Source organism: Callithrix jacchus, chromosome 11 (assembly GCF_049354715.1).
Source record: "Callithrix jacchus isolate 240 chromosome 11, calJac240_pri, whole genome shotgun sequence".
Classification (NCBI taxonomy): domain Eukaryota; kingdom Metazoa; phylum Chordata; class Mammalia; order Primates; family Cebidae; genus Callithrix; species Callithrix jacchus.
The window spans coordinates 80708530-80724432 of record NC_133512.1 but is presented as its reverse complement, the minus strand read 5'-3'; positions in this window follow the sequence as shown (position 1 = coordinate 80724432).

The window sequence follows — 15903 nt, the reverse complement described above, 5'->3', positions numbered from 1 at the left end:
ACAGCAGGCCCTGCTTCTCTGGGGTGCACCTATAGCAGCTGCGGAACAGTGAGGGATGCTACCAGTTTCTTTTTCTGCTATCTTTGTCCCAGAATGATGCCTGCCAAATGTCAGACTTTTGGATATAGAGGGGTCAGGGAGCTGCTTGAGGAGACAGTCTGTACTTTATAGGAGCTCAAGTACTGAGCTGTGATCTCTGTTGTTCATTCAGGGATGTTAGGCTGCTACATTTAATTCTGCTGCCGCAGAACTCATTTAAAAAACCCCTTTTTTTCTCAGATGCTCTGTCTCGGGGTGTTGGGGCTTTCTTTGTGAGTGTCCATTGTGCTGTCCTGCCCAGCTATGAGGCAGTCTAGTCACTATTTGCCTGCCGAGGCTCCACCCTGCTGGTGTGAGGTTCACCCTGTTGCTGCAGTCTCCGCCCTGCTGCTGCAGTCTCCGCCCTGCTGCATGGGCTATGCCCTGCGGCAGAGTCTCTCTGTTGTGGCGGGTTGCCTCAGCAATGGCAGGCTGCGTCAGCAATGGGCGTGTACCTCAGTATGGGTGGATTGCCTCGGTAATCGCGGGTGCCCCTCCCCCACCGAGCTGCACCGTCCTCGGTTCAGCTGTGCCCACAGTGAAACTCTCCACCTGGAGTGTTTGGAATTGCCATTTTGTTTGTCCCACTGCGCTACCCCAAACACTGTTTCCCTGGAATCTCCTGGCCTGGCTCACTCTCCAAGTCCCATTCAGTCAGATAGACATGCCAGTCTGCCCTCTCAACTCTCAGATTGGTGGTTCAACAGGGCACCTGGACCAGTGCGCTTTGTGTGGAGCCCTGTGGAGTGCTCTGCAGCACTGCTGCGCCTTAGTGCCAGCCGCCAGCTGCACTGGCTGCCGGCTGCACCAGCCAAAACCTCTGCCTGGAGTCCCACATCTCTTTTATACTTGGAAATTTCCCCGTTCTGTGGGCAACAAAGATCCGTCTGGAAATGCAGCCCTGACTCACCCTCCGTGCGTTCACCGAGAGCTTCAATCCTGGGTTGTTCTCACCACGCCATCTTGAGTCCCCCCGCTTGGAGGGGAAATATTAATAGGTTAAATGAAGATTCTGAAAGTCAAGGAGCCATAATACAAAGAAAATCTAATGAGAGTCTGCAATGAAAAGTGTTAAACCATTTCAGTGAATCCAAGGTTTGGTCTGAGAAAAGGGGCAGGAGTAAGAGCCCGCAAAGTTCTTTTCTGACATTGGGTTGAGGACAGGAGGAAAGTACTGACACCTCAGGTCTATGTATTAAGAGAGAGTATGAGAGATCTGTATCCTACAGAAAGAATGTCAACCTTTTTCATGTCTTCATGGAAATTTTCAAAAAAGTACATTAGGTGATTGATTACAAAACAAATCCCAACAAACTTTTAAAAGTGTACATTTTACAATTAGCATTTGTAATTATAAATAAAAATAAAATAAAATATTTGAATACCTGAATATTAAGAACTGTCTTATTTAAATCTTAAGAAAGGAAAACATAAATAAATTTTTTTTAAAAATCAAATACTTTTTGAGACCAAATAAAAAGTAAGTGGGGGAAAAATACACATTTCATACTCATAACATTTGGACATTGTTATAATTTAATTTCACGATAATTAGATGGAATATGTATATTTAAATTCATTTATTTATTTGCTTAACAAGTATTCATTGGGACCCTCTGGGATGCACAACACCATTCTCACTATTAAGGATGTGGCAGTGAATAAGATCTCCATTCTCCTTGTGCTTTCATTTTAGTTAGGAAAAAAATAAAATACAAATTAACAGAAAACATATAAGTTGTTTAAATAAAAATAAGGCAAGGGAAGGATACAGAGCAGTATTATAAATTCAGTAGGCATTATTAAAGAAAATGGTGACTAGCAAAGGATCACAGGGGCTCATTTTGAGAAATTGACCAAAGAAAGGACAAATAAGCCACAGCAAGTAGGAAAAGAAACAAGGTGAAATTAATTAAGCAATAAAAATGTAAATAGAAAAATATAATCACATTAGAATGAAAAAGAATATTCAGTGATACATACCAATTTTTAACTTTGAGGAAAATAACAATGTAGTGATGGTGGGGCATGCAAATATACACATCGTGTAAATGTTTCCAGTATAGAGGGTATGTATATGAGTGTGTATGAATGTATATATGTGTTTGTGAGTGCCCAAATGTAAAAATGGACAAGGATTTCAATAAGAAATTGGTTTTAGATTTACTGATTAGGCCAAGGAGAGACTCTTCTTAAAGAAAATATCTTTTAAAATGAGCATGAAGACTAAAACAGCAATAGCATCAATAAACTGCTGGTTCTGTGGATGAGGTGGTTTTAGTTAATTACATTTACCAATTCTTCTTCATAATACTGTATATTTCCCATTTTGCGTGTTATCAAACTGAGCCTCAGAGAGTTAATTTTCTAAGTCTCAATTTTATCTAAGAACTAGTAGATTAATATTCACTATTTACCATGGGGCTGTTCTAGTCAGAATATGCTGGATTAGGCTTCAATAATAAATTAACTTCCAAATCTTGGTGGTACTACACAACTAAGGTGTACTTTCCAAGCATTCAGCACACACACTGTGAGTGGGTTGAGTGCTCTGTACCATGGAATCACAGAGAAACTTTGGCTAATGCGGACTCTAGCATTTTGGCCTCCTCATTGGCTGGAACAGAAGTGTACATGGAGCTTCAGCTCATAAACCCTCTGGCCTGTTAGCCACAACTGATCACCTAGTTTTACTTAACTGCAAGGAGTGGCTGGAAGTAGAGGTTTCAAGTAGATGCAGAGAGCTATCTACTAGTGGGCGCTAATAATATATGTTCAGTGTTTAACAAGAAGTTGCTGGTAAAGCACTTCATGCAGTGGCTATGACATAGAACATTTTCCAGTAAAAGAAATATACTATTATAGTAATAAATAATACCCATTGGAATAAGAATGACATAACTCCATCAAGTCAAAAGATATATATTTGAATATGTGATAGTAATAAAATATTATCAAAAATTAGGAAAGTGTGTCCATAGGAACTGAATATATATATATTTCAAAATGCAAATTGAAGGAGAATTCACAGTTTTTGCTTATTGATAGTAGGTAAATGTACTTCTCAAAAGTGTATTACATTTTGCATAGGTGTATGTAAGTTTCTATGTCCAACAGAATCAGAATGTTTCTAGTCCAACAGAATCAGAATGTTTCTAGTCCAACAGAATCAGAATGTTTCTAGTCCAACAGAATCAGAATGTTTCTCTTTGTGCACCAGCAAAGAGCTCAGAAGAGCAGCACAGATGATAACACAGAGAAATGTCTCAAGGACTCGATGAGTTCATGTCCTTTGCAGGGACATGGATGAATCTGGAGAACATCATTCTCAGCAAACTGACACAAGAACAGAAAATGAAATACCGCATATTCTCACTCATAGGCGGGTGATGAACAATGGGAATGCATGGACACAGGGAGGGGAGCACTACACACTGGGGTCTATTGGGGGGAATAGGGGAGGAACAGCAGCCGGGGGAGCTGGGGAGGGATAGCATGGGGAGAAATGCCAGATGTGGGTGAAGGGGAGGAAGGCAGCAAATCACACTGCCACGTGTGTTCCCCAAAACCTAAAATGTAATTAAAAAAAAAGTCTCAAGGAAACAAATTAAATAAAAATATTTTAGATAAGAAAATTGCTATTTATGGCTACAGAAGCAATTAATGGAATACCTATGCTACAGAAACAAAAGTGAGAAGGAACGAACTACCCATACAATCTTTCTGCAGAGATACGGCAAAGTGATTTGAGATGTACAAGAAAGCGAGGACAAATAAATGCTACAGATTTATACCTGAATTTGTAGGATTAAAACAGGATGATGGGAAGGTTGAAGGAATGGCAACAAAGAAGAAATTTTGGAAAATTCAGTTCCTTATGGAATTCTTTCAAACACAAAAATTAGTATTTTTTTCTGTGTTTGTTTTTACCAGACACAAGCAGAGATTTAATGAGAGAATGGGGCTATTAGTCAGAGTGAAGAGCCAACTTAACCAAAGATGTTGCAGTTTGGGAGTTGAGAGATAGGATGAAGCTGTGGAGAGGAACCACCTGTGGGCCCACAGGGCCCTGGCCAACCTTTGCAGCTCCACATAAATCCCGAGGCCTGTGAGCACCAACCTTTGGCTCCCTTCTTCTGCAGCATGTTGGGGAAAGGTGAATTGTTTCGCACAAGAATGCAAGGCCTTTTAGACGAGGTATGTCAGTGATATTTAATAAAAGTTATAGAAAGGGATATTAGAATCAGGGAGTGGGGTCATTGGCATCTGCAAGCTGGGATTAAAGATTTACCTAGAACTTTCCTTATTAAGGCTAGAGGCATGATAAGGGATTGCCACAAACCATATCATTTAGTGAATGATATGGTTTGGCTCTGTGTCCTCACCCGAATCTCATCTGGAATTGTAATCCTCAAGTATTGGGACACAAATCTGGTGGCATGTAATTGGAATAAAGGAGTGGTTTCCTCCAGTCTGTGCTAGTGATTTCTCATGAGATCTGATGGTTTAAAAGTGTAGCACTTCCATTTGCTCTTTCTCTCTTGATGCCGTGTAAGATGTGCCTTGCTTTCTCTTTGGCCATGATTGTGTTTCCTGAGGCATCCCCAGCCATGTGGAACTGTGAGTCAATTAAAGCTCTTTTCTTTAGACATTACCCCCAGTCTTAGATATGTCTTTATAGCAGTGTGAAATAGATTAATGCAGATGCACTGATGCCACAGTAGGACACTAACTTTTAATGAGCATTTATGTCCCAGACTTGATTCTAAACATTTCCTGTACATCATCTGATTTAATCTTCACACTACATGACATCTTATAACCTGTATGTATTATGAAAAATAATTACAATTTAGAAGATAAAGCACGTCAGAAGAAGAAAGGGAGCTTGGCATGACTGATAGAGAATTGTTTTTATGTATGATGTTTATTTTTTAATATTAAAGGAGAAAATAATTTAAGATAATGACTACTCAGGTTCATTTTCTACCAGGTAATATTGTAATATAAAAAAACATTTTGCTAAATGGAACATTTTAAAACAAAGACATGAAAAGAACATTATAAGGATAGTTAATCCTAAGGAACTGAAAATTGTGGGAAGGCAGAAAATCATTGCTTAGGAAAATATAAAGCATGAGTGTACAGAAATGAGAAAATACCAGTTTTGAAGATGGAGTTATTAAAATATATTTATAAGGCAACAATAATAAATTAATAGCCACTATTTAGTGAGTAACTACTGTGTGTCTGTCACTGCTGTAGTATTTTGATATGGGCTATTTTATTTAAGCTTCACAGTATCACTGCTAGACAGGTGATTTTAGAGGAACTTGAATAAAACAAAGGTTCATGTGTGCTGCCTTACACTGCGAGCTGTGGGTAAGGGTAAAATGAGTTTCAGGTTGAGAGGGAGAGTTGCAAACTAAATGAAGAATATAGAGAAGAGATGACACCATGACATTTAGTATCCAACTATTTTACTTTAAAAGGCTTTTAAAGTCAACTGTCTAAGATCATGGAGGAAACATGTAAATTATAGTTGTGGAAAAATTATTTAATTTTATTTTTTAAAAAAACAGGAATGAAGAACTAACACTTTCAAGATATAGACTCTAGGCAGGGCACTGTGGCTCACACCTGTAATCCCAACAGTTTGAGAGGCCGAGGAGGTTGTATCACCTGAGTTCAGGAGTTCAAGAGCAGCCTGGCCAACATAGTGAAACCCCAGCTCAACTAAAAAATACATATATACACAAAAGTTAGCCAGGAATGGCAGTGGAGTGCCTTTAATCCTAGCTACTCTGGAGGCTGAGGCAGATGAATTGCTTGAACCTGGAGGGCAGAGGTTGCAGTGAACTGAAATAAAGCCATTTCACTGCAACCTGGGTGACAAGAGCAAAACTCATCTCAAAAAAAAAAGATACTTTGTTTCCAGTAGCAAAAATATTTAAACCTATGAATATGCAATGGACTTTACAGAACATTCCCAAAAGGGAAAAAATGATGTAATAAATTTGGACAAAATAGGTTATGGCAAAGCAATAAAAACAGTTCTATTTGGAGTTAATTAGAAATTACTGTGTGGATCTTTGCTGGAGACTCATTTCTATGTATTATATGTAAATAACTTTAATAACTACTTGTAAAGATCAAACGAATGATGGACATGGGAGAAATCTGAAAGGATATTAAAGTACTAAACAGATGTAAAGTAATTTAAATCCCTCTCTTTAGTGAAATCAGTCATTTGATCAGCTATTGTGACAGTTTTCTTCTTGAAATCAGCTCTGATCTACATGTAAAGGGACCAAGAGATATGCAGCAGTGTGTGTTTAAGAGGTAGAGAGAGAAAGAGAAGAAAGAGAATGAGAAACAGAGAGTGAGAAAGAAATAGAAGGCCAGGAATCTGAGGTCAAACTTCAGTAACTAGTTGTAGAAACTTTGTAGCTACTTATGCTTGGTAAGCCTCAGGAAGCCTTGCTTCCCTCAATTGCAAAATGAGGATAGGAGATGAGCTTGGTTATAATGATTATTTTGAAGACTAAATGAGATTACCTTTGTAAAGCATTGACTTCAGTTTCTTGTCCTTTAAATGTATTCATACATCAGATGTATTCTTATACTGTATTACCATATTGTCTCTTTATAAGTCTATATTCACATATGACACATTTATTACAAGTAAGACAAGACTTTCTTTAAAAACTGAAGCAATGAAGTAATATGTGCTGGAACAGAGGTTTCTGTTTAAAACAACACTCACTGAGTACCTTCTAGTAGGTTCTTACCATATCTTCCATTCTGTCTGGGGATGAGAATAAATATTTCTGTAATAAACAAAAGTAATATTTGATAAATATGAAATCTGAGAGATGAAGTGGTTACAGTATTGATAGAATATGAATCTTTTTTATTTAAGGGAAGGCTTGATAGAGAAGTTGATGTTTAAGTTAGGTTTGAAGGGAGTGTCAAATTTTTATTTTATTTTATTTCTATTTTGTTTTTTGAGACAGGGTCTCACTCTGTCACCCAGGCTAGAGTGTAATGCTACCATCTCTGCTCACTGCAGCCTCCACCTCCTGGGTTCAAGCAATCCTTCCTCCTCAGCCTCTGGAGTAGCTGGGACTGCAAGCATGTGCCACCATGCCTGGCTAAATTTTGTATTTTCTATAGAGATGAGGTTTTGTCATGTTGTCTAGGCTGCTCTCCAACTTCTCTGCTCAAGCAACCCACCCGTCTTGACCTACTAAAGTACTGGGGTAACAGGTGTGAGCCATTGTGCCTGGCCTATTTATATATATTTGAGTATAGAGGGGTGTGTGTGTGTGTGTCTGTGTCTGTGTGTCTATGTGTCTGTGTAACTGTGTGATGCAATTTCAGAGAAAGATTATCCAGAGAAATGTAGGAAGTGTGGAACATTTTCAGGGAATGGCACTAACTTGGTAAAATAATAAGTATCTTGCTAACTCTAGAATTTATCTTCTTTCTTTGATTTCCTTCTTACTCAAACTTCTCTATTTTTATTTATTCTTCACAAAATTTAAATATACAATAACCTGTAAAGCTATACTATCCTTCACTCAGATCATTTTTGCCATATTTTCATAAGATTTAAAAAAAAAACTGTAAATACAATTGAAGAAACTATTCCTCTGTCATATCCCTTTCTTTCTCCTCAGGATTAATAGCTATAATAAAATTGAGAGTGAATCTTTCCTATCCATGTGTTTAAACATTTACCATATATGTAACATTCATAAATAATGTACAGTATCTTCTTATCTGTTAAACTGATATCAGTATCTTACCATACTGTTATCTTTTTTTAACTCATCATTAGGTTTTTGAGTTTTATTCAAGTTGACATATTTAGATCCAGTTCCCTCATTGTAATGTCTAATTTGTCTACAAGCTCTTCAATAAGACTTCCAGAAGGGGTTTTCCACTGGACCTGCTCTTTTCAATGTCAGCAATTATCCAATTCCTAAATTCAATGGATGGTTAGTTTTCTAATCTTCAATTTATCAGTAGAACTGGATTCAGATGACTTCTCTCTCCTCCTTAATGAAGCAAGTTCTTTTAAATTATGTGAAACAATATTCTCCTGGTTTCACTGTTATCTCTTCAAGTGACTTTCAGTTTCTTGTGTACCTGCCCTTATCCAGATTCTAAATATTGAAGTTCCTTAGGGCTTGATCTCAGCTTCTTTGTGAAAAAAAAAAGTTAAAAATTAAGTTACTTCTCCCCACAGTCTTTTCCTTATCTGCTTCCATGACTATAATAGCCTCTCTAGCTGCTGATTCTCAAATCTAGATGACTCAAGTTTTGGCTATTTCCAAGGTTCATTTTTTTTTGTTTTATTTTGTTTTCTTCACTGGGATATCTCTAAATTGTCCTTGATTTTTCTCTTTCCTTCATAGCGTTCTCCTCCCTCATTCTCATCGAATGCACTGATATTCGAATTAGAAATATTTCAAGATACGATGCAAGTCTTCCCTTTACAAAGGTTTTGGTATCCATCGCCATCATTTTAGTCCAGGCTGATGCTATCTTTCACCTGAAGTTTTTGAAATTACCTCCCACCTTGTCCTCTGATTCTTCTCTTGCCTTTCTAAACCACTCCCCACATAAAAGACACAGTTTTTCTTTTAATTGTAGAATTGATTATATTACTCTACTGATGAAATTCTTTTAAAATTTCCCCTTTTGGGGAACTAATTAAATTCCAGAGCTTCTGTAGAGCAAAAGAAACTATCATTAGAGTGAATTGGCAACCAACAAAATGGGAAAAAATTTTTGCAAGCTCTCTAACTGACAAAGGGCTAATATCCAGAATCTACAAAGAACTAAAACAATTTACAAAAAAAAAAACCCATTTAAAAGTGGGCAAAGGATATGAACAGATGCTTTTCAAAGAAAGACATTTATGAGGCCAACACACATATGAAAAAATGCTCATCATCACTGGTCATTAGAGAAATGCAAATCAAAACCACATTGAGATACCATCTCATGCCACTTAGAATGGTGATCATTAAAAATTCAAGACAACAGATGCTGGAGAGGATGTGGAGAAATAGGAACACTTACACTGTTGGTGGGAGTGTTAATTAGTTCAACCATTGTGGAAGACAGTGTGGCGATTCCTCAAGGACCTCGAAATAGAAATTCCATTTGATCCAGCAATCCCATTACTGGGTATATATCCAGAGGATTATAAAACATTCCATTATAAACATACATGCACATGTATGTTTGTTTTGGCACACTTTACACTGGCAAAGATCTGGAACCAACCCAGATGCCCATCGATGATAGACTGGACAAGGAAAATGTGGCACATATACAGCATGGATTACTATTCAGCCATAAAAAATGATGAGTTCGTGTCCTTTGTAGGGACACAGATGAATCTGGAACCATCAATATCAGCAAACTGACACAAGAACAGAAAATCAAACACTGCATGTTCTCACTCATAGGTGGATGTTGAACAATGAGAACACGGACACGGGGAGGGGAGTATCACACACTGGGGCCTGTTGGGGTGGACTAGGGGAGGGACAACTGGGAGTAGGAAGGTTGGGGCAGGATAACATGGGAAGAAATGCCATGTATAAGTAATATATAGGCAGCAAACCACATCGCCATGTAGGTACCTATGCAACAATCCTGCATGTTCTGCACGTGTACCCCAGAACCTAAAGTGCAATAAAGTATATAATAAATAAATAAATGAATAAATACACACACACACAATTTCCCATTGTCTTTGGAATAACATTTGATATCCTTATGCCCTACAAAGTCCTGTATGATCTGGCCTCCCTTTCCGTCTTTAATTTTACAAATCTCTGCCTCTCTGCCTTGCTCATTACTTCCCCATTGTAGTATCAGCCTTTAAAAGAATTTTCTTCTTCACTGATGCATAATAATATTTTACATAATAATGGGGTACATGTGGTTATTTGTTACATGCATAGAATGTATAATGATCAAGTCAAAGTATTTGAGGTATTTTTCTCTTTGAGTATTTATCATTGCTATTTGTTGGTAATGTTTCAAATCCTCTCTTCTATCCCCTTTGAAATATATGTACCATATACTGTTGCTAGGTATACACCCTGGTCTGCTATCAAACAATACAATTTATTTTTTCTAACGGTATTTTAGTACCTATTGCCAACCTCTCTCCCTTATCCACAGTCAATGTTTCTTGTCTTAGACCTTAGCACCTCACTCATCCAGCAGGCACCATTGCTCTTCACATGGCTGTCAGCTTCTCTTCAAGTCTCATCTTACATGTTGTCACATTAGATATGCCTTCCCTGTCCACCTAATGTATATTTATCCCTTATATCCCTCTCTAGTCATCCCTGTTAATTATTCTCTGTTAACATGTAAAAAACGTTTTGAGGGGCTTTCCAAATTGATACAAAGTTTGGAGAAGCAAACTCAGAAAATAGGGAAGAACCATAAGAAGGTAAATGACCAGATGACCTCAGTCTTGGTCACACCACAGAAGCAGCCTAGCCAGAATGTCGATGCTATTATTCCTGGGTACTCATGTCCTACTGGATACTGGTGGCTATTGTAGACAGTTTATCTTCTACTCCTGGAATGAATCTGGCATCCTAGATTCAAGTCCTAAGTATTTCCATTTGATTGAGGAAGTTAGTTTCCAAACAGGCTCATCCAACAGCAGGTTTTCAAACATAGAAAAGGTGCTTAGATGCTAGGTAAAAAAAAAATAAATATATATAAATAAAACCAAATGTCTGTTGTAAATACAAAGTGATTTGTGATTGCATATTCACTGATTTATTTGTCTGTCTTCCATATCCCATCATTAGTGTGTTAGGTCCATTGAGGCAGAACAATGTTTGACTCATCACTGTTTTCCTAGAATCTGCTGGAGAATAATAGGTGCATAATAAATATGGTTCCATGTCATCCAAATTAAAATAACACAGTCGTTAGTCATTTTAAAAATAAATGACAGGTAACTAAGGTCCATGTGTCATTAAAAGATTTACTTTCTCTTCAAACTCAGTTTTAGTTTTATCCTTTGAGAAACATCTGGTTACATAACTAATGCCTCAACTTCATGATATTCTCTTTTATCTTTGTGGGAATGGTGAGGGCAGGAGGGTGCCCTTTATGCAGAGCTAAATATCTGACCCTAATCAACAATCTTTTGTAAGAACAAACTGAAGTGGGCTACTAGAACACAGCAAAAAAGTTTTGATGAATACATGTCTTTAGTGATTTTTAAGTTTTGCTGACCTCCTTAAAAGTTCTCAAGACATATTTTGTTCAAAATTGCAATGTTCAAGTGCCCCTTAGAGCTCTCTGTGACACTGACTTGATGGCATTGAGTTTCAATAAAAAGAAAAGAGCAGAGGTAGACTTCATTTCACAGCCGAATCCATTAGATGCTTTTGGAGGATTTCCAAACAGAAAAGAGAACAGCTACTTTCTATTTTCTCAAAAAAATATAATGATGGATCCCCTCTCTCACAATTCTGATGCTTAACTCACCGAATTGACTGAAATAATGGCCAAAATGAAGTAGTTTGTTAATAATTACTCTATTTTTCTCGACTCTACCTTGGTTTTGATGTGGGATAAAAGGCTTTTGAAGTTATGCTAGCTCAGTAAAAACCCACAAAAATGTAAATGCTCTGTTCAGGAAGAAATGGGTTTTAATTTCTAGTGCAGTGAGAATCAAGTAAATTACAGGATGCTGAAGTTTAAAAATATAATTTTAAATAAAATTGGATTATATTGAAGAACTGAATAGCTGAATCACATGTTAAATGCATCTATAACTTTTTATGAAAATGTCAAACTGTTTTCCAAAGGAGTGGTTTTTATATTACCAACAGCAGTGTTTAAAGTTTCTATTTCTTCCAGATCTTGCCAACAGTTGGTATGGCCAGGCTTTTAAAATTCCAGTCCTTTCAAACAAGCATATAGAGGTAACTCACTGTGGGTTCTTTTTTTTCTCTTTAAAAATTTTATTTTTTAAGCTCAATTGAGGTAATTGATATGGAAAATTTTGCCTATATTTAATGTGTATATTTTGATGAGCTTGAATATATGCATAACTCCATGATACCATCACCACAGAGTACTAAACATAACCATTACCTCAAAAATTTCCTTCTATTCTTTTTTCTGTGTGTGTGTGTGTGTGTGTGTGTGTGTGTAGTGCATGTTTATAGTAAGAATACTTAACATGAGTTTTAAGATCTGTGGTTTTAACATAGATTATATTGTTAACATTTTATAACATAAAACACCTTATTGTCAATTATAGGTACAGTGCTGTTCAGCAGATCTCTAGAACTTATTCATCCTGAATAAGTGAAACTTTACATCCATTGAGCAACAGTTTTCCCTTTCCTCCTCCCTAGCCCTTGATAAACATCATTCCATTCTTTGCCTTTATGAATTTGATGATTTTAGATACCTCATATGAGTGGAATTGTTAGTCCTTGTGAATGGCTTATCTCACTTAGCATAACATCTTCTGTGTTCATCCATGTTGTTGCAGTGATACAATTTGCTTCTTTTTAAGGGTAAATAATAATCCATTGTATATATTTATATATTATACTTTATTTACTCATCTGTCAGTGTGTATTCAAGGCTGTTTCCATATCTTGATTATTGTGAACATAAAACCAAAGATAACTCTACATGATTCTAACTAAAATTCTTTTGGATTTTTATATCTAGAAGTGGGATTGCTGGATTACATGGTGGTTCCATTTTTAATTATTTGAAAAACCTCTATTCTGTTAACATTAATGAATGCATAGTCTTATATTATTACTGACAATGTAGAGGGTTCCCTTTCCCCATACCCTGGCCGACAGTAATTATCTTTTTTTTTTTTTCCATAGTAGTCATCCTAAGAGGTGTAAGGTGATATCTAATTGTGATATTGATTTGATTTGCTTTTCTTGGATGATTAATGATGTGGGTCACCTTTCATATACATCTTAGCCATTTGTATGTTTTCTTTGGTTAAATGTCTTTTCAGGTTGTTTGTTCATATTTTTATCAAGTTACTTGTTTCTTTGCTACTGAAATGTAGGAGATTTTGACAAAAGTCACACTTTTATGGTAAAAAATACTCAACAAATGAAGGTATAGAAGAAATACACCTCAACACAATGAAGGCTGTTTATATCAAGCTCAAAGCTAACATCATACTCAGTGGTTAAGAACAAAGTTTATTCTCTAATATTAGGAACGAAACAATAATATTCATTCTTCTCTTCAACATAAAACTAAAAGTCCTAGCCAGAGCAACTAGGCAAGAAAAAGATATGGAAGGAATCTGAACCAGAAAGGAAGAATTACAATTATCTGTTTATAAATAACAAGATTTTATTTGTAGAAGACCCTAAACCTTCCACACATACTAAAAGACAAATTCAGTAAATTCTCAGGGTATGCAAAAAACATACAAAAATAGTGGAATTTCTATTTACTTACAATGAACTATCTGAAAAGAGAATCAAGAAAATCTCATTTATAATAGAATAAAAAATAAAATAGGCATAAATGTAGCCAAAGATGTGAAAGGCAAATCCACTAAAAACTATAAAACAGATATGAAAGAAATGAAAGCAGACACTAATAAATGGAAAGTCAGCTCATATTCATGAATTGGAAGAATTTATATTGTTAAAATGTCTACATTGTCAAAATCTATAGATTCAGTGCACTCCCTATCAAAATCCCAATGGCAGTTTTTACAGAAATAGAAAAAAAAATCTAAAATTCATAAGGAACCACAAAAACACCACAAATAGCCAAAGTGACTTGAGAAAGAACAAAGCTGGAGGCATCACACTTTCTGATTTTGAAGCTTATTATAAAGCTAAGGCAGTGTGGTGCCAGCATAAATACAGACATAAACACATATTCATAATAGCAAAAACGTGGAATCAACCCAGATGCCCATCAATGGTAGATTAGATAAAGAAAATGTGGTACATATACCATATGTAATACTGTACACCCATGAAAAGAAGTGAAATCATATTCTTTGCAGCAACGTAGAAGGAGCTGGAAGCCATAATGCTAAACAAATTAATGCAGGGACAGAAAGCTAAATACTGCATGTTCTCACTTACAAGTGAAAGCTAAACATTGAGCACATGTGGACATAAATATGGCAACAGTAGACACTGTGGACTACTAGATAGTGGAGGGAGGAGGGTGGAGCAAAACTACGTTTGCTACCAGGCTAAGGGGAATCTGTTCTCCAAACCTCAGAATCATGCAATATTCCCATGTAGCAAATCTGCACATGTACTCTCCAGTATCGAAAATAAAAGTTAAATGTAAAAAATAATATAGAAACATAGACCACATGGACAGAGAAGCCAGAATTATGCCAAACACATATAGAACCAACTGATTTCTAACAAGGGTATCAAAGGCCCATAATGGGAAACAATGTTTTCATCAGCAAATCATGTTGAGAAAGCTAGATATCCACATGCAAAAGAGTGACATTTGACCCTTATTTTACAGCATACACAAAATCAACTAAAAATGGATTAAAGAGTTAAAAGTAAATATGTGAATATATAAAGCCTCTTGCAGAAAACAGAGCCAAGTCTTCCTGACATAGGTCTTGGCAATGATTTATTGGATTTGACACCCAGAGTATAGGCAACAAAATCAGAAATTGAGAAGTGGGACGACATCAAACAAAAAGCTTCTGCAAAAACAGTCAACAGAATGAAAGAGGGCAACCTATGGAATTGACGAAAATAGTTGCAGGCCGTCTGTCTGAAAAGAGACTAATAGCACTGTGGTTTTGTTTTCTCCTAATGACTCTGAGGATTTTTTCCTGTGCTTATTTGCCATCTATATATCTTATTTAGTGAAGTATTTCTTCAGACATTTAGTTCATTTTTATTATATTACCATTTCTTTTCGTATTACTGAATTTTGAGAATTCCCTGTATATTCCAAAAACACGTTATTTTTTACACATGTGACTTGCAAGTATGTTGTATATGAAGGCATATATTTATACAAAATCTTGTATATGGATATTCATAATGATATTATTTCTAATAGTCCAAAACAGAAAACAACCCATATTGCCATCAACAGATTGATAAAAAAACAAACTAGTGTATCTGTACCCTGAATAGTATTCAGCAATAAAAAAAACTATTGATATATGTGGTAACATGACTTAATATTATGCTTAGTGAAGGAAGCTAGTTACAGATACACATACTAGATGTTTTCATTTACATACAATCTTAGGAAATGCAATCTAATCCATAGGGAAAGGAACTAGTGGTTGTTGGGGACAGCGGACAAGCTAAGTGGCATGAATTAGAAAGGGGTTGGAGGAATCTTTTTAGAGAAATGAATATATTGTCATGATTGTAATAATTTATATGTATAATAAAACTTATCAACTGTTGTGCTTTAAATATATGCAGTTTATTTTTTGTTAAGCTGTACATAACAAAGTATACTGGGGAGTTCTTTTTTTTTTTGGAAACAAGGTTTCGCTCTGTCACCCAGGCTGGAGTATAATGGTGTGGTGTGATCGTGGCTCACTGCAGCCTCAACCTCCTGGGCCCAAGTGATTCTCCACCTCAGCCTCTTCAGTAGCTGGACTACAGGCACTTGCCACAACACCCAGCTAATTTTTGTCTTTTATGGAGAGACAAGGTTGTGTCATGTTGCCCCGGCTGGTCTCAAACTCTGGGGCCTAAGCAATCCACCCGCCTTGGTCTCTCAAAGTGCTGGTGTAAGCCACTGCATCTGGCC